At 40.9% G+C, this 19,639-nt stretch overlaps 1 pseudogene; it reads left to right on the top strand.

The window, feature by feature from the left end:
• The first annotated feature begins 10,980 nt into the window (after nucleotides 1-10,980).
• The window catches only part of LOC132237426 (protein S100-A16-like), a 46,676-nt pseudogene continuing 38,017 nt past the window's right edge, over nucleotides 10,981-19,639 (top strand).

The raw sequence follows: 19,639 nt of genomic DNA, 5'->3' as shown, positions 1-19,639 counted from the left end.
AATTTAGCTCTCTCTGCTTCTCCTATTGCAACCGCATACTTATTTACCTCTCTCAGCCAGCTCTGGCTATTCCTTTGTTGAATCCTCTTTAGAAATCAGAGGGCACTGTAAATACCAGCTGCTTTGCTTGCATGAGATACGGACTCTCAGAATCCTTCAGGAGGGCTCATATTGTCCTCACAAGTCTTTGTCACTGAACTTAGATTCCCACTCACCGTTAGAGCACAGGGAAGCAATAGGAAAATTAGAGGATTATGGCTGTTGTGTTCAGGCAAAAATCATGTTTTTGAGAAAAGTAGTCAAAACATGGAGGATAAAGGTTTCCTACAATAGACAGAAAAACAAAAGCCAGAGCATTTCACTTTTAAAATTACTGGGCAAGACAGATCTGGTGGAAAATCACAGGTGTAGCCCAACTGGCGTGGCTCAGTGGTTGAACATTGACCTATGAACCTGGAGGTCACAGTTCGATTCTCAGTTAGGGCACATGCCCAGGTTGTGGGCTTGATCCCCAGTGTGGGGGGTCCAAGAGGCAGCCGATCAATGGTTCTCTCTCATCATTGATGTTTCTTTCTCTCTCCTTCTCTCCCTTCCTCTCTCTGAAATCAATAAAAACATATTTTAAAAAGTCATAAGTGTAAGAATCAGTATTTATGAGGATGGTCAGCTCTTGCTATACTGTATCAAGACTGAGGTAAGAAGTAACTCAGGCAAATGCATTTTAAAAAACAACACAGACTAAACGACTTCTATTAAATATTTGCTTATGCATAATGCAAGGAACTGAGGTGTCCTTAGGAAGCAGAGATTAGGAAATGCAAATATAGTGACCACATCCTCAAGCAACCACACCCTTAGCTCACATTTGCCTGCTATGCAGACCTTGAGCTGTGCGTGTGCATACATGTACATGTCACTGAATCGGCCACATCAGTGTTCAAGTATTGTACTTTGTCCTTTTCCTGTAGCTCTGCTCTGCCCTCAAGGTCAGGATGCCACATTTTGATCAATGTGTGAAAGTAGATTTCATTGCAATTGAGAGCTCTACAATTATGAAAGTATCTCTCAGGTGGAACATTGAATGGGTGGACTCTTTCATTAATGTTAGAGTGGTATTTTTCAACTTGTGGATCATGACATAATTTTTTTGAGTTCTAACCACTTAAAAATGAAAAAAACTAAAAGAGTAAGTACCAGAGTGTATCCCATATTGAAGAGAGGCATGTTTCCATGAAGCTTTTATCTGGGCACAGTGGGTCATGGTGTAAAATGTGTTTTCTTTACTATAAAGCAGTGGTTGAAAAACTGTGGGAAACACTGGAAAGAGAACCAAGCATGTGTTTACATCACATGCAATAACTGTTGCCTCATAAGTATAAAATGAAGGCGTTTTCGTTTTTACGCACAAAAAAATAACCCTAGAACAGTGGTTCTCAACCTTCTGGCCCTTTAAATACAGTTCCTCATGTTGTGACCCAACCACAAAATTATTTTCGTTGCTACTTCATAACTGTAATGTTGCTACTGTTATGAATCGTAATGTAAATATCTGATATGCAGGATGGTCTTAGGCGAACCCTGTGAAAGGGTCGCTCAACCACCAAAGGGGTTGTGACCCACAAGTTGAGAATAGCTGCCCTTAGAAGGTCATGAAACCAATTTAGTGGATCATGACCAGCCTTCTTGAAAACAAACAGAACTTGTCAGAGCGCTTTTAAGTAACTGTTATGCCGGGAGCCGGTCCATGCTTGCTGTTTCAAGGGACCTGGCATATATGGCATACTGTTCTTAATATGTTTGCTCACCTTCTTGGCACTATGTGTTTTAACCAAGGTCTCTGAGAAAGGTTGTTTTCCCCAGGTAGGGATTTTCCCCTGAAGTTAGGGAGGGAATAAAACCCCTCAACTAAGTGCCAGGCGGGTAATTAATCCCTTTAACTATGAACAATCATGCTTAAACTACATAATCTTTTCTCCCTGGAATGGAGATAAGAAACGCCCTAACCTTTGTAATAGAGATTGATAGGATTGAATCAACTGGTATAAATACAGTTGTAACAAGACAGAAACACTCAGAACTTAGAACACAGAACTCATGAGACAGAACTCAGAACACAGAACTTAGAACACAGGGCTTGGAAGACAGGACCAAGAGAGACAGAGCCTAGGCACAGAACCTACACAGAACGTTCTCTAGGGACAGAAGAACTTTGCTGGAGAGAGCATGCCGGAGGATCCTGGAGAGGGACTGGCCTCGGAGCCTAGAGACAGAGCCTAGTGGGAGAACATGGCAAGGGATCCTGGACTGAACCTGACTACAGAGATTGGCAGGAGAACCTGACTGGAACCTGGACACTGAACCTGACTGGAAAGCCTGGACAGAACCTGGCTGGAGAACCTAGCGAGGAACATGGCTACAGAACCTCGCTGGAGATCCGAAGCAGAACCTCTCTGGAGATCCAGACCAGAACTTGGCTGGAGATCCGGGCTAGAGATCCTGGCTAGGCTGCTGATCAACTGAACGCTGTCTCCGTGTCCTTCCTTCTTCGCCGACTCCGTCCACACCTTTGGGGACCCCTGGACCTGCTGGGGTTGGACCCCGGCACTGTTATAAGACTTTTGTTTCCATCTTATCTGCAAATATAAACCTATATGCATGAGTGTAGTGAGACATGATGGAAAATATATTTCTGACTGTGGGTCATTGTCAAATAATTTTAAAGACACTAACCATTGCTTTAATTATGTTCAATTTGTAACAATGAAATTGGGGGTCACCACAACATGAGGAACTGTATTAAAGGGTCGCGGCATTAGGAAGGTTGAGAACCACTGATCTAGAGTGTAGTTAGCTTTGTCTCTTGGTTGTTATTGGGAGCATCGACCTGTACAAGGCAATATATTCTTTCATTTATGTAGTCAATGCACCAGACTCTGTATTGATGGGATTTAATGACAAGAAACCTTCTTCCAGACCATTCATTCTATTTCTGGAGATTCATTTGTAATTCCTACTAGTGAGATTAACAGTTGCTTCACATTTAATGGATTTACAGTTGTATGAGTTTAAAAAGTACATGTTATCTTATTTAATCATTAGAGCCCCATGAAGGGTAGGCATCACCATCACCTCCATTTTGCAAATGAGGAAACTATCTTAGTCAGCTCATGCTGCTATTACAAAACCCCATAGACTTGGTGGTTTAGACAACAGACATATTTCTCACAGTTCTGGTAGCTGGAAAGTCCAAGGTCAAGGTGTTAACTTATTTGGTTCTGGGTGAGGGCTCTCTTCCTGGCTTGTGGACAGCTACCTTCTCATTGTGTGATCACACGGTCTTTACTCGGGGATTTCACGACAGGCTTAGTAAATGGCCTGTGGAATTCCAGATACAGATGTCCTTAGCTCTAACTGACCAGCAACTGTATCCTAAAATGAAATACTTTCCATCTGGCAAGACTTGTCCTGCCCAACCTTGTTTGCTTTGGTAATTGAGAATTACTTTAATCAATCTGACTCCTGTTGATTCTACTTCCCTGGAATAGTTCTTGCCCAGGACAGAACATGAGAGGTAGATAACTTCTTACTTCTCATATTCAACCTTTGAACTGCATACATTGTACAACCTTTTTACAGCATACATTGACCAACTCAGACATTTGGGAACCAGAAAGTTAGTTTTAGTAGCCTCAGATGCTTTGCTCATACTGCCATTTTTAAGTGTTCCCAGCTAAAATAATTTATTCACTTTTTAAAAAAACTATTTTATGAAAGTGAACAATGAAAAACCAAAAATAGGAACTTCCAACTTCTAGCAAGAATATCTGGTCTCATACTCTTAACCAAGTCACAATTATAAATCATGACATGTGCCAAAAGTGGTAACTCTTAAGATATAAACCCATACTTGTTGAAATTAACTCAGTCTATGATGCCAGGGAAGTAAAAGAAAAAAAAGGGAAAAATTCTGGAAGAACACCGATGAGGGGTGTATATTTAAGTGGTATAATTCAAAATTTTAATATTATTTAGCATTTTGGGAATTGAGCTCCCATCTAATATTACTTTCAAAGATATTTTTAGAAATGCATAAATTACAAAAGTAGAGTCTTCCTGTAACCAACATGCATGACAGCCTGGATAAGTGATGTTGGAGGCGTACACAAAGTGTTCAAGAGTTCAAAGGAGGGAGCCATGCTATCCATCAGGATGCAGGAGATTTGGGAGGGCTTTCAGTGTGCAGTATTGACGATGGTCCTTGGACAGTTAATAGTATGGGGCTTCGCTGGCAGAGATGGCCAGAAAGGGTATGTGTGAGCAAAGCCATAGCAACAGGGAAGAGTGGATGATGCTGGAGATCGTGAATGGTAAGTTTGGGTGAACATAGGGCAGAGGAATGGAAATACAGTAGTGAGATAGAGGCTCAGAAGGTCAGCTGGAATATTCCTATGCTATGCTGCCAGCAGACTGCTGGGTCAATAGATCCATTTGAATTATCCAAGATAAATGACTTCTGGGTCTCGGACAGTCCAGTATCGGGTGAGAAGCTTGGTCTGGGAAGGAGTAACAACATTTTATTCTCCATGTGGTTCCCCAATTGGCAGCACCAGTATCATTTAGGAGCTTGCCAGAATGCAAATTCTCAGGCCCCAATCTCACACTTACTGATTCTACATTTTTGGGTGGGGCCCAGGAAACTTTCTGAAAAAAAACTTTCCAGGTGGTTCTGATGCATGTTAGAGATTGAAAAGCCATGGTCTATCAAGGGAAGCAGAGAGGGTCCAGAGTCAAGGGTACAGACATCACTGCAACTCTAGCAGACAGGTCTGCCGGGCCAACCCTGAAACAGTCTCTGGGTCATGGCCTTGGTGCATAATCTGGGCTGATTGAATGCAGGGTGTGGGCATCCCAAAGGCACCAGAAGCTGAAGACTGGGTAGAAAACCAGTAACCAAGGAGTCAATAGGTAAGTGAAAGAGGTAGAGCAGCAGCAATTCAGGAAAAAGATAAGAAACATCACTGAAAATGAAAACACCTGTCAGTTCCAGGTGCTGGGAGCTTTGGTATTTTTGAATGTTATTCTCTGAGGTTGTAATATTTAAATTACTGTAAGAAAAAAAAAAAGACAGGCCATGTAATAATTCTTTTCACAGTCCTTTGCTGTCAGCCATGTGAGTGTGTCAGAATCTCTATGGGAACCACATCATCCCCAATCAGGATTAATTTCCAACACTTCCCTGCACCATTGCTTATTTAATCCTAACCTCCCCTGTCCTATTCTATGACTTCGGAACTCTCCACCCCAGTACTCAGTGCCTTCAATGGCAACAAAATGTATGTTCCTCAGGAAACTGGCCTCTGGGCAGGGCTGGGGAGGGGGTAGGTAGTTTCTGCCTCACTCTACTTCAGGCTGCAGCCTTCTGAATCTTCTGAAGGCTCATCCATGTCCACATATCTGGCATTTTGGCTGGAAAGACTCAAGAACCCGTACTGGTCTCTCTGGGGTTACCAGGCATAGCTACCCCTACATCGTCTCTCCAAGATGCTGGCTTCACAGTGACAGGTTTTTTATGTGGTGGATCAGGGCTCCAAAGATGAGTGGCAAGAATCAGGAAGAAACCCAGCCATGGAAATATCACCACTGCTGCATTATCTTTTTTTTTTTAATGAGTTTTAGAATATTGTCATTTCCCTCCCCCAAAGCCCTATATTCCTTAGCTATCACCCCAACCCACTTATCTCCTAGTCCCAAATAACCATGAATACATTTTCTGTCTCTATAGATTTGCGTATTCTGAACACTTCATATAAATAGAATCATCCAATATGTGTTACTTTTACCTGGCCTTCTTGATTTAGCATAATGTTTTCAATGTTCATCCATGTTGAAGTGTTTATCAGTACTTCATTCTTTTAATTACTGAATAATGATAATTAATAACGATCCCATTGTATGGGTACCTTTAATTTATTCAAAATTGATGGAAATTTATTTCTACTTTTGGTCTACTATGAATAATATTGCTATGAACATTTATGTACAAGTGTTTGTATTGATGTATATTTTCATTTCTCTCAGGTATGTACCTAATAGTGGAATTACTGGGTCAAATGGTCCCTCTATGTTTAATTGAAGAACTGTCAGACTGTTTTCCAAAGTGGCCACACCATCTTACATTGCCACTAATAGTCTACAAGGGTTTCAAATCGCATACATCCTCAGCAACTCTTGTTATTTTCTGTCTTTTCGATTATAAGAACCCTACTGTGTGTGAAGTGGTATCTCATTGTAGTTTTGATTTGCATTTCTCTGATGGTTAATGATGTTGAGCATCTTTTTATTTGCTTATTGTTCATTTGTATATCTTCTTTGGAGAAATGTTTATCTAGATTCTTTGCTCATTTTATTATTGAGTTATTTATCTTTTTGTTATTGAGTAGTAAGTGTTATTTTTATATTTTAGATACTAGGCTAGACCTTTATCAGAAAGATGATTTCCAAAAATTTTCTTCCATTCCATGAGTTATCTGTTCACTTTTTTAAAATTTTATTTTATTGTTTAAGGTATTACAAATAGTAGTACATATGTCTCCTTTTTTCCCCCCACTAACCTACCCCCAGCTTCCCCTACTCCTCCCCCACCCCCCACACTTGCCCTTGTCCCTCCCCCCCCCACTCCCCTAGTGTCTTGCATCTGTTGGTTGTGCTTATATGCATGCATACAAATCCTTCGGTTGATCTCTTACCCCTCCAACCCTCTCCTACCTTCCCACTGTAGTTTAAAAGTCTGTTTGATACATTATCTTTTTTCACAAGCAAAGCCCTGAGGCTGGTCTGTATTCAAGGTGATGGGAATGAGATTTCACCTCCTGTGAGAGAAGATCAAAAGATATGCAGATAATTTTCAAGCTGTTCCTCTTATACCTTCTGCCTATTTACTCTCTCTTATGGGTGTCAATGTCTTCATTGATACAATGTTCTAGCTTCCAACCCAACAGCTGGCCCCTAGCTCCTGGCTTTTCTTCCTCTCTGATACTGTTCAGCCTCCCTACCCATCACTGTTTTATTAATTTGGCTTTACCATAGTCCTCTCTCGTTACAAGGGGTAATTTCTGATTGAAGTATCTGTAAGCAGGTGAAGGAATACAGCTTGTAACATTTAGTCTTTTCCAAGTTCTCAACAGGTGAACAGTTGAGAGGAGGAGAATGTCGGCAGCCATCCCACACAAGGTTCTGGAATTATCCTGACCCCTCAGATGTGGGCCCTGGGCCTACAGCCTCTGACCTGTAGAAGTAGGTGGGTGGAAATCTGCTAGCACCGCCCCCCCAACCCCCCCTCCGCCACCAGGGGCATGTGCAGGCCCCCTCCTTGGTCCTCCAGAAGGTGGACAATGATCTATAGACCTGACTGATCAATCTCGGCTTGAGGTGATAGGGCTATGGGGGGGTGGTGTGCGGGGAGGCAATTCATTTCACAACATAAGCTCTTATCATTTGCCTTGTTGCTATGAGTGGACTGAGAACTATTCACAGAAAGCACATTTAGTACAAAGAAAGTACCTCGTTGAGTCCACTCTGTGGTTAGTAGACATCATACCTAGGCTTGCCTCCTGTAAACAGAACATAAACAGCTCCTTCAAATCAAGACCTCTTGGAGAATTCGTATACCTGTAACCAAGAGCCCCAGAAAGGAAGGGAAGATTCTGTTTATTTCCCTGGTATTTATACAACTGTGATCTCACCACTTGGAGAGATTCCATTGTATTGTAAATTTACAGAGACATTAAAAGAATACCTGTGTGCCTGGTGGTTCAAAAGCAGAGGGTGTATGAAAACAGATCAAATCTTTCAAAAACCAGTTTTCTTTATTGGATGGCCCAAGACTGGAGCTGGTAATCCAAGAGGTGTTTTCAAAGGTCCGTTGTAGGAGCTGGGGGTGGGTGGAGATTGTGCGAATGTTGCACTGTACCAGTCTGTCCTGGGCCCAGGTTTCCTACACTGTAGGCAGAAAAGTGCCTTATTCATGGGTAAACAAAGCCAAGTTTGTGAGCAAGAGATGATTCTATTCAAAAAGCTAGAGAAGAGGTCAGAACCTAGCAAATTTAAACTCACTAGAGACACATGAAAAGGGGTTATTCAAATCTCCACTACACCCCTCACACATAAGCTCTCCTTATGCCCACCAAATGTATGCACATCCATGTACAGTAGCTTAGGCAAGGCTTCTGAGAGTGGGTGTGGAGAAGAAAGAACCTAGAGGCCACAGGGAGCCACATGCAAAAATCAGCCACAAAACCTCACTAGAGAGCAAAGGATATAAAACACAATTGCACTGAACATTTTTATTTATTTATTTATTTTTACTTTCAAGAAAATTAGGGACCGCCTCCCGCCAAAAAAGTGTATTAATTACTCAGTACTAGAGAAGGAGAATCCTTTCTTTGGCTCCTTCGCTGAAATTGCAGCGGACGTTCAGGCTGCAGGTTCAGTGATATTTTTCTGCTCAAATTCGAGGCTGTTTTCCAGATTGGCACCAATTATCTAGTGAGATCCAGTATGGGAGGGAGGTCCTCTGTGGCTGGCTCCCTGAAGCATTTGCATGGTACATGTTATGTCTTCAAGTTCAGATGACTAGGCTCCTGACTCCTCCACTCAAATCCCTATGTTCCCCCCCCCCCCCCCTTGGATTGGGTGTATCTCAGCCCATTGGGATGGAGCTCTCACAACACCCGGTGTCCTCGTCAGCATGCTTGCCTGAGGAACACCCTTTCTAGTGGTGACTAGTCTTTATTCTCTTGATGCTGAGCTGCATACCCTGGATTGGATCCCTTAGCACATTGAACTCTGGACTCCAGGCCAACTGTACCCTTTGGAACCAGAGCAGGTGCTGGGTTCTTCTAGCACCGACTCAGCCTGCAAACACTGGTTTCTTCCCTTCTCCACTGAACAAGCCAGGGTAACAAATGAAAGCCGGTTATGGGAATTGGGGGTCTTTTTTTGTCACTATATTTATCAGGGAATGCCTTCTTTCCCAAGAGATAGAATTTAAAGGGAAAGTTCGATTCCCATGGCCATTGTTTGAAGGGCCACCTTCAGACCTGGCTGGGTTGTTCTGGGGTTCCCTATGAAAGTTCGTATGCCACCCCAATAAGATAATAGAAATGACCATGAATACCATGTACCATGAGTGCCCTGTGGGTGTGATGCCACAACTGTGTGTGAACACCAGTTCCTTTTGCATTTCCTTCCATATCTTCTTCTCGGGACACTTGTAGAAAAGTGGGGTAATTCTCACTCTCAGCTGCCAAGGAAAATGGAGGGAGGGCTTCTCTTCCTGTGCTGGTCCCATTCTCCCAGCCCGGGAGAAGTTAATCAGGCTAGAAATAGTATCTCTTTCGAAGAGCACCTACTCCACATTGTCAGAAGCTGGGCTGCCAGTTATTCTTCATGAGTTGGAAGTGGAGGATTCAGCTGTTTCCTACACACTCCTCTCATCCTCTTAATTTTTTATATCATTACCCACTCCTGCTTCTACCAATTCTGCAGCCTCTCTGAAGCTCTGCCAGTGGACGGCCATAGCTTCCTCCACTGGGTTTAGCTTTCCATATGCAGCAGTTCTCTTTCTAACTCTGAGCAATAGATTTTACCAGCTCCAGCCCCCCTTGCAATGGATCTGTTCTCCTCACTATTTTGGGTGATTCATCTTGGACTTTCTTGACTATAATTTCAACTGGGTTGGGAGAAAAAGGAGAAGGGAGGCAAAGGCTTGTATGCAGCCTGCCATCTTGAACTGGAACCTGGAAAGGATTTCAGTGGGCCCCAGTCCCACTCCTACTGAATTTGAATCACCAGATGTGCTGCCCCCAAAAATAAGGTTTTTTCAAATCCCCGCCTTGGTGACTCTGAGGCAAGCCCTCCCTTGAATAGTGCTTGGACCCTTGACACGCTGGATTGAGTTCCAGCCCCCAGGCAGCCTCAGATTTGCTATTTTCCTTCTTCCCAGCCATCCAAACAACTTATATTTCCTTTTTGTCCACCATGATGTTTCATTCTTATGCACCTCTGAACGAATTGCCTCTATTTTGTACCTCATCTTTTTCACTTAATAAATTCTATTCATTCTTTATTCTGTTTTGAGAAAAATCTCTCTATTTCTCTCCTGCCCCCAGAGCTGTCTGCCTACAGGACTTTGCATATAATGGGCACTCGATAAAGTGTTATGAAAATAACATTGAATTATATTAGAATTCAGCCAGGTTATGTTGATTAACATAACATTGTAGCATTTATTTGCTACAATTTTAGCAAATAACCTAAAGTTATAGAAGACCTGTATTCTCCTGGGTTAAGCAAAAATAAGAAATTAATGAACAAAATAGATCCAGAGACAGAGAGCATAGAATAGATTGAGGAATCTCAGAGGGAAGGCGGGGGGTGGGGGGGGGGTGGGGGGGGAGGGGAGAAGAGACAATGGGTGGGGAGAGATTAAACAAAGAACATATATGCATTTATGCATAACCCATGGACACAGACAATGGTGTGATGAAAGTGGGGAGAGGGTGGAGGGGCAGTATACAGGGTGGAGGGGGGGAAGGGACATCTATAATACTTCCAACAATAAAGATAAAAAGTATAAAATAAATAAAAGAAAAAAGATAAGAAATTAAATATTTATTGAAATGAGATGTCAGAATTCATCAATTTATTTTCTATAGTTGCCATTTCAACCTCAAAACCGTCTACACCATCCCTAATTCTCATCTATGCCTTTAAATCTAGTGCAACTCCATAGCTCACAAAAAGCTGCCATTCTGTTTCCTGTGACATCAACCCAGCTGTGTCTTAAAAGACAACTAATGTAAAGAAAAGTTTATGTGGAGGGAAGTGTACTGCCAACCAGTGAGTTAACAATGTGGACCTAAGTGCACCAGGATTAGAAGTATAACCCTTTGGATTTCAAACGTGATAACAAAGACAGAAATGGATTCAGATGTCAGTGAAGACAAAGCCGTGTTTGTGCAGACATACCTTTCAATTGCATCTCCTGGGAAAAGCTTACTTTCTGCAGCAAAAAAAAAGGAGGGCTTGGATGGGGGCTCAGGTGAGTGAGCCTATATGCTAATTTACTAATTAGCTTCAGAGACTTAAATTTCAGTCACCTCCAATGTAAAACTTGATGCTTCCCATTGTACCAGATGCGTTCGAAAACCAAACCCTGCAGACAGGAATTATTTTTCTCTTGGGGATGAAATTTATAAGCTGTTATATTGCCTTCTATGTTGCAGCTCACGTCTTGGGTTCTGTAGATTGGGTAACTGAGGACTTACATTTTCAAAGCGGGAGGACTAGGACAACCAATCAATTCAATTCAAACGTTTCGTGAATACTTAGTCTGTTTCCAACTGGAATCTCAGGGCCCAGAATTGTCTATCCTTTTTTTGTAACTGTGCCAAGTAGATAGTAGGTGATCAAGAAGTATTTGTTAGATTATTGATGAATCATAAATGAACGAATGGGGGAAGCCAATTGACTAATATGCTGCCAGGTTTCTACCCATGAGGAACTCACAGTCTAGAGCAGGGATCACGCACTTAGGTGTCTACAGGGCTTGAAAGGTAGAAATAAATGAGTGAAATGGATTGAGTATAAGAAAAATCAACTGCCAGAAATATATTCAATCTTTCTCTGTTTTTCCAGATGTGTTGCTGTAAGGTCATAACAGAAATATGTATAATAGTAGAGTTTATATTATCAACTTGAAATAAAAATAAACATGGGATTTTAACATGGGATTAATTATAATGTGCAATTTATATGTTATGTATTTGTATTTAGTAATTCATTATCCTTTGGATTAAGACATAGAAACCTGTCAGTTTTGGGCTTGGGGTGGTTTTTTTGTTTTCTGTGTATTTTTTTTTGTACTAAGATGACAATATGGTATCAAGTCTTGCTTTCTGTGTTTAACTTTAAATTCTTTAACAGGCAGTGACATTTACTTTTATTATGTTTTATAATGAAAAACAGCTGTTCACAAAAATAGGGATTCTAAATGTGGATAGATTCTTGCACAGTGATTTTTTTTTTTAAAGTAACCACTCTCAAGATGTTTGTAATATTCTGCTTTTCTAATGTCATTATATTTACCCTTCATTGTGGTATTGTACAGCTTCCATTCGTAGCGTTTATGCACATTATGAATATGAAATCAGGGCATGAATTGAACAATGTTAGTTTATTTCGTAAAGTTTGAAACCTGAGAATTTTTTTTCCATTAGGTCTTCAAATCCATAATTTTGGAAATCCTTTACTTTCATTTCAGGAAATGGATTTCAGGAAAGGGGTATATGGCTTCTCATAAAATTACAATTTTGTCAAGTCCAAAATTCTTGGGATGGGTTAATGTCAACCCAAAAGGCCAGATCTGTACTCACTCTTTGCTTTTGAAATGTGGTGATATTTTTCTTTGGATTGCGTTAATTCCAAAAATTAATATAAATCTCCTTGTCACCCTGACCGGTTTGGCTCAGTGGATAGAGCATCGGCCTACGGACTGAAGGGTCCCTGGTTCGATTCCGGTCAAGGGCATGTACCTTTGTTGTGGGCACATCCCCAGTGGAGGGTGTGCAGGAGGCAGCTGATCAATGTTTCTCTCTCACCGATGTTTCTAACTCTCTATCCCTCTCCCTTCCTCTCTGTAAAAAAATCAATAAAATATATTAAAAAATAAAAATAAACACCAATGTTGGTGTTCAAAATAAATACATAAATAAATAAATCTCCTTGTCCCCATTGGAAAACCAATTCCCCCGACCTCCATGTTATGGCACCCTAACACACATGAACCATCTATGGCTTTCAGCCTAAGGGCAGACAGTGTTCATGGTGTCAAGTTTTCTGAAGTTTTAGTACAAAATTCTTCCTGGGTGAACAAGTTCACAAATGTCTAAAGGCAGTGCCTCTACAAACTGTTACCATTTTGGACTTAAGTATGGAGCCAATCCAACTGGACTGTGACTATTCCAGAAGCTGTATCTGTAGCCAGCTTACTAATTTGGACCAATCCACTTTAAAATCTTCCAAACCTTCTCAATACGATACAATATGTCATGTCCTGACATGTGTAGCTCTCATAGGGACTATGTTTTAAAAGATTTATCAAACTCCGGTCACATCAAAATTCCAATGAAAGCATAAGAAATACCGCTATCTGGGAGCTACTATCTGTTCCCCTCAGCCATCATAGAGAACATACACAACTTATCTATTTTCAGACAACTTGTCCTGCGAGTTCTCAACCTTATCGTCAGCATTCTGGGCACAAGCGTTTCTGGTTAGACTTACATTTGCAAACACTTGTTTCTGTCCTATACGCTGCTGCTCTCTAGGGATGCTGTTATAAACCCGCCGTCTGAAAAGGTTGTGTGCCGGGACAAATTTTTTCCCTTAATATATAACTGTGTCTCACAGCAGCATTACTTATTTTATTCACATTATAAATAAACAAATGAAATTTTATTTCTTATTTCATCGTTTTTTTTTAACTCGTATTTTTTAAATCATAGTTTAATCCTATTTTTAAAATCATATTGCATCATATTCATTCAGGTAGAACTGATCCTGCCTCATGGAAACCACAATAAAGGCCGTGGCTCGCATTTCCCCCTCGCTCATTCCGCATCCTGAAAACGCTGGCGCCTCCCCATGTGGCCCTGCAGCCTGGTGTGCCCCCTTCTGTTGGTATCTGTGAGTATAACAAGCTCTCTTTTAATGCCAGTTGTCTCCTGATCTGTTTGCCTCCCCATAACTAAATAATAATAAGACCTTATTTTAAAACAATGTGGGACTAGATGTAACATGATAAAGTGATACCAATTCACACAATAGCCACTAAGTGTACATCTAAGTCTTGAATTGTGAATAGTTTTATTTTTATCAAAACATTTCATAAGATTTATTTGAATTTCCTAACGTTTTAATTTAAAATTTTTATTTTAACAAATAATTTAAAATACATATTTTGATATAGATTAATTATAACTTGAACTTTAATAGAAAAATAACCTTTTGGAAAATAGATGAAACAAGTGTTGACCTGTAATATTTTTTACATTGACTTTATGTTTTTAATAAAAATATATTTAGCCTTGGCCAGCGTTGCTCAGTTGGTTGGGTATCATCCCAGGCACTGAAAGGTTGCCAGGTAGATTCCCTTCAGGGCTCATGTCCCGTTGCAGGCTCCATCCCCAGTAGAGGGCATGGCATGCAGGAGGCAGCCAATCAGTGTTTTCCTCTCTCAGCTCTCCCTCTCCCTTCCTCTCTCTCTTAAAAATAATCAATAAAAATTAAAAATATATTTAAATTATGTATATCTTAAGTAAAAATACTTTTTTAATTTTTAACTTTTTAGATCACTGCTGTCAAAATTATGTGAATATTGATTATGACAACATAATTTCATTGAAATGAAGCTAACAAAACAAGTTTAATTGAATAAATTTAAAGTAATTTATGAATTATTTAAGTCTTCACTTTATTTTATTACACATCCAAGCATCATTGGTCCATCCAAGCACATCCATATATGGGCAATAATAATTAAGCTCATTTGTTATTGATATTCAGTTGTCATTGGTATTTCCATCAGATGGAGACCATAAATTTATCTAAATTTTTATTTTGTCATTATGATGGTATATTGGTAAAGTAGCAATATAGACCATATATCCTTTAACAGTTTGCTTGACTTACAACATTTACTAGTAAATATTTAGGTGTGTGGTATATGGGCTTGTATTGGTATTCCTGCCCCAGCCCCACAATTGTTAGCAGCAGCTCACAGACATACTTTCTGTTTTTCAGAAAGATAAGCCTCCTCCAGCTACTTCCTTGGTGAGGAAGACTTTTTCTCTGAAGTCTTCATAAGGTGACTCCTTGGTCACTCATCTCAGCTTCAGTGTCACCTCCATGGGGGCTCTTCCCTGGATCCAGGCTCTGTAAGATGACTGGTTTTATTTTCCTTATATCTTGTATCACTACCAGATGCTTCATACTCTATAACTTTGTTTATTTTCTGTTTCTGTCATGAAAATACAGACCCTATCCAATGGAATCAGAGTCTTCAGGTAGGAGCCCAGTAGCCATGGTTTTTTTTTTTTTTTTAAATATATTTTATTGATCTTTTACAGAGAGAAAGGGAGAGAGACAGAGAGTTAGAAACATCGATGAGAGAGAAACATCGACCAGCTGCCTCCTGCACATCTCCCACTGGGGATGTGCCCGCAACCCAGGTACATGCCCTTGACCAGAATCGAACCTGGGACCCCTCAGTCCGCAGGCCGACGCTCTATCCGCTGAGCCAAACCGGTTTTGGCGGTTTTTTTTAATGCTGATTAATATACAGGCAGGGCTAGAGCCACTGCTCAGGGGCTGCTCTTGCTCCTACGCATAAGGAAACATAAACAGAAATGGTCAGGGAGGCCTTGTTTGCAATAGCAAAAGAATAAACAAACAAACAAATAAAATGTGCCTGAAATATACAACACCAGGAAAATGGAAATGTAACTTATGGCATATTCACAAAGAATAATAATTACTATATATCCGTTAAAATAAATTGCCCAGATCTACATAAATCAACATGGATAAATTCCCCAAACATAAGTATGAAAAGCAAGTTAGGAAAAGAATGGTACAGTAGCATTTATAAACACGCTAAAGATGCAAAACAATAAATAATAGATAGATACACACATCTGCAAGTAAATTAAATTTTTAAAGAATCCCTAGGATGATTAACATCAATTTCATAAAAGTGGTTATTTCTCAAAAGGGAGAGGGTCAAGGGTCAGGCAGGAAAGGACAAGAAGGCGCTTCGCTTGCTTCTCATCTTTAATGCTTTGTTTAAAAGTTACATTTAACAGAGCTCACTCTCTATACCTTTCTGTGTCCATGGAATCTTTTGTAATAAAAGAGACGGTAATTTACAGTGTTTGGGGAGGTACTATTCATAGAGCTTCATGATAACTTTTGTCAATCTTCTGGACTTTTCGTGCTTTGTGGCAATTCTCATCTTAAGTCAGTTCTAACTCTTCCTCACTAAGACTTCAGAGAAGACTTGAGAGCCACCTGGGTCCTCTTAGCACTTTAATAAAGAAATTTGGCTCCCACCATCCTGAATGCTGTTGCACCCTACTTGGATTCTTCCATTCTCAGAAAAGTTTTAAACACTGCTTTTATCCCTATGCTCAAGATTCAGCCATTGATTCATTTGCTTATTTATTCTATGAGTATTCGTTGGACACACTTAAAAAGTGAGGACATGAGCAGAATTTTATTCTGGGACACAGTTTCCTTATCCTGTTCCTCAGTCTCTCCTTTCGCTTTCAGCTCTAAAATTAAAATGTAACTTTCGCTGTGTTTAAAGTCAGGTTTATTTTAAATAACTCGAAAATTTTCATGGTTAGAATATCTTTTATTTTTATATTCTCACCCATTTCGTAATATGTGATTTAAGTTCCTTAAGGTTCCCACACATCACTAACAGAGCAATTGAAACAGAAAGACTAGGGCAGACTTAAGGGGAAGCTGGGTGGCGGCGAGGGGGCGCGGGGGGGGGGGAGGGGGGGGCGGGGAGGGGGGTGGAAATCCTGGCACTTATAATAATTCCCCCTCTAAAGCCAAAGCTCTGGCGGTGTCGAATCTCTAGAGAATCTTAGAGATCTATTTGACTTATAAGAGTTCAAATTTCTTGAGGGCCCAGATTATGTCTGTCCCTTATCCTCACATCTGTCATACACCCAAGCCATTATCCAGGTTTTCACTTAACAATGACTTTTTGTTTCACGTTGTTGGGAAATTGTTATCATCCCACTGACTTAAGACATTTAGTTACTGGATGTTACTGTTCCCTATCTATTTTTCAGTCTGCATAGCTTTCAGTTAGTTGCTAGTACACACCTTTGATATATCTTTAGCTTTTTAAAATATGTAGAAAAGGAAATAAAAGGAACATTTTTTTTAAAAAAAATCATTCAGATTTCAGTTATTCCCCAAATTCTTAATTAAATTCTCCCACCTATCCCGCAGAAGAAACTCCACATGGCAAGCTATAAAAGCCTTTATAAAGGGAGTTTACATTGTCTCCCCATGCCTTAGTAAAATATATGAGTACAAATTAGATAGAACCCGTGAAATTACAGTTTTATGAGGGGCGAGGGATGATTCAAGTCAAAGACTTACTTTTCATTCATGTGTGAAAGAAACAAAAATTTTCCAGATTAAATTGGCTGGAGGGAAATGCCGTGCCAGCATGTGTAAAATGGCGAGGGACAGCTGGCTAGGAAGGCGTAAATCAGAAACCAGCCTCACCTCCTCGCTGGGGAAATTGCCACCAGAATGCTTATAAATAGCGCTTTCTGTTTCCCAGCTCTGTCAGGAGTAGCAGTGGAGGTTTAAATGAAAGCCACCACTGTGTACAGCTCAGGGGCAGGCTCAATGGTTTCCTTATAGAAGGCCTGGAGGTGGAGCTCTCATGGCAGGACTAGCTGGGACTGTCAGGTTTGCCTGGGCAAAGGGGGCCCTATGCGGTCCAGGGCAGAGGGCTCGGGTGGGGTAATGGCTCAGCAGGCAAACTGTACAGGCTCCAGTTACCCAGCAGAAGTAGTTTAAGGCAACACAGAGCTCAGTAAAACCAGACTCCCAGGCTGAGACTTCTTAGATCCCTGAGCTATTTGTTGCCTCAGTTTGGAGATGTGGCGATCCCAGCTGGATGCTCCTAGTGCATGCCAAACTACACTTCCAACCGGGACTTTTGAGTTCAACTAAATCCCATAACCACTCCTCTGAGCCCTAGGAAAGATTTAGGGCTCATATGCAGTCTTCCAAAGTTTCCAGCCCATTGAACTTGATTCTCTTTGATGAATGAGGCTGTGGCTCACCCATTGTTCCTTTCCGTATAACCCCTAGCAAAATCCATTTATAGTAAGGGCTCAATAAATGCTTGTGAAATCAATCAATGGCCTTTTCACATCTCTGCTTGGAACCCAGAACATCAGCAGCGTGCAGGAAGAGGGCGACCTACCTGACTAGCTTTGGAAGTAGTTTCTGTCTTTGGTGTAAGGGTTGGCTCCGTTTACAGCCACACTGAGTTCAGAGAAGAAGAAAAAACTTCAGGAAAGAGTTAGAGGAGTCAGAGAACATCATCATTTTGTGCTACTCCTTGATTAAAATGCAAGTCCAGCAAATCAAACACAAATAATTCTGAATCTGGGACTGATCAAAGCCAGAAATAACGCCATACCACAATGGAAGTCATGGGGAAGCAAGTGCTCTTTTGATTTAGCATGGCTACAGAACAAAGCGCAGTTGTATGACTTTGCATGCACTTCTGGGGGCTGGTTAGGAAACCTGGCTCTCTGGGTGAGCAATTCTTTTGTTGAGTCTGCAGTAATTCCTTTCACATCCCTCACCCACGGTGTGAAAGGATGGTGGGTGAGATGGAACGAAGCGAGGGCGCAGGTTCTGTGGTTGTCATTTCTCCTTCCCCTAAGTTCCTTTTTTTTTTTTCCCCAGAGAGGAAGGGAGAGGAGGAGAGAGAAATATCAATGATGACAAAAAATCATTGATCCGCTGCCTCCTGCATGCCCCCTACTGGGGATCAATTGCTCTGACCTGGAATTGGACCTTGACCTCCTGTCCTGGTTCCTAGGTCAATGCTCAACCACTGAGCCACACTGGCCAGGCATCTCCTTCCCCTTGTTAGAGCCTGCAGAAAGGTGAACCAGGGCCTGGTGGTCCACCTCGGACTCCCTTTACCTGCTGTGGCCACATTCCCTCACTCCTCCATTTAATCTTGGTTTGGGCAACTGCTGAGCAAAAGCAGCTGTTTGCTTTACTGACATTACTTCCTTCCGACTGTCAACATATGCACTGCTTGCCATTGCTCTGGGGCAAAACATTTGTTTGATTAATTCAGTTTTAAAACACACCATCTATGGAGGCACTAATGCTACTGGATTTATCTGCCAAGTCAGTAGCTTCCGATGGACAGTGTTGCTCGTAGAGTGAGAGTACAAAGGCTGTCCCACGTCCAGCCGCGAGGGAGAAAGCAATTTTAGATGAGATTTTTATTTGATAGAATCCAATCTACAGGTGGCCTCCTTAAGGAGTGAGAATCATTCCACAGGAGTGCTTTTAAGTGGTGTTATTAGGAAAAGAACTCATCTATATTCGGATTCTGACCAATTATGTTTTCACTCGGTTTATCTTCTTAGGTTTTAAATACTTTGCTATTAAAAAAAAAACTTTAAAAATTGTAGTTTTATGATGAGTCAAGGACTGCTGCTGTGCCTTAAGCTAGAATAAAACACACAGAACACATTTAAATGAATTGCAAAGTGTATTATACTCTGAAAATCAGCATTAAAATGCACATTAATTTTTGCAGCTCTTAAATACTTCGGTTGCTGAGGAACTGCCTCCATTCTGTAATTGAAATAGCTCTTCAAATGCAATTTAGTTGCTGATTGGTTTTTAAGTATTTTTAAAAGCTAACAGCTCAGATGGAAAAAGGTGGTATACCCTTGAGTTTTAAATAGGAGCCCAGATGTCATCATGCTGTGGACTTATTAGGCCACTG

This window comes from Myotis daubentonii, chromosome 1, assembly GCF_963259705.1.
Source record: "Myotis daubentonii chromosome 1, mMyoDau2.1, whole genome shotgun sequence".
In the NCBI taxonomy this organism is placed as follows: Eukaryota; Metazoa; Chordata; class Mammalia; order Chiroptera; family Vespertilionidae; genus Myotis; species Myotis daubentonii.
Note: the sequence above shows the minus strand (reverse complement) of the source record. Positions and strands in the feature narration are given on the sequence as shown.